This window comes from Mustela nigripes, chromosome 12 (assembly GCF_022355385.1).
Source record: "Mustela nigripes isolate SB6536 chromosome 12, MUSNIG.SB6536, whole genome shotgun sequence".
Taxonomy (NCBI): Eukaryota; Metazoa; Chordata; class Mammalia; order Carnivora; family Mustelidae; genus Mustela; species Mustela nigripes.
This window is the reverse complement of record NC_081568.1, coordinates 39,848,031-39,848,862: the sequence shown is the minus strand read 5'-3', so window position 1 is coordinate 39,848,862 and position 832 is coordinate 39,848,031.

Sequence of the window (832 nt, the reverse complement as noted above, 5' to 3'; positions counted from 1 at the left end):
AGGCAACACCCAGTGCTTCCGGATGTGGCTTTATATTTGGAGGTGGAAGGACACCCTATGACTAGAATCTCTTGCAGATGAGCTCATGGACTCAGAGCCCTGATGTGAGAAAGAGCCAGCTGTTAGAAAAACACGCTTGACTCTTCACATCAGGACCCGCCACAATCGGGGGTGGAGAGAAGTGGGCAGGTAGGTAGTAAGAACTCACATGCTCCCATGTCTAAACTTTCTCACTCTCAAAACTCCTGTAAGTGTTAATGCAGAGGTGAATTTTCTGGATTTGGTCAAGGTTAAAAAACAACCGGGTCCATGCCTGCTTCCCTGGGGGACTCCTTTAGATCCAGAGCACTGGATATGGTGGCAAAGCTCTCTGAGCGGTGCCTGGAGATCCAGGTTTTCAGCAGACATGGTGGGTGTCCCGTTTTTATTCTCTCAAACTGGCCAACACTCACTATTCTTGCAGAGCTATTTGCTATAAGCAACCATGACTGCCTCCCAGCTGCCCAGAGCCTCGATCTGCTTACTAAGATACATCAGAGGACCTCATGCCGGCAAGAACACATGCACTGACCTTTACTTTTCTGGGCAGGTGTAGTTTTGTTTTGTTTATGTGGGCTCCACACCCAATGTGGGTCTTGAACTCTTGACCCAAGACCAAGAGTTGCATCCTCTACCAACTGAGCCAGCCAAGCACCCCTGAGCAGGTGTAGTGTTTTTTATTTTTTTTAAACTTATTTTCAGCATAACAGTATTCATTGTTTTTGTACCACACCCAGTGCTCCATGCAATCCATGCCCTCTATAATACCCACCACCTGGTACCCCAACCTCCC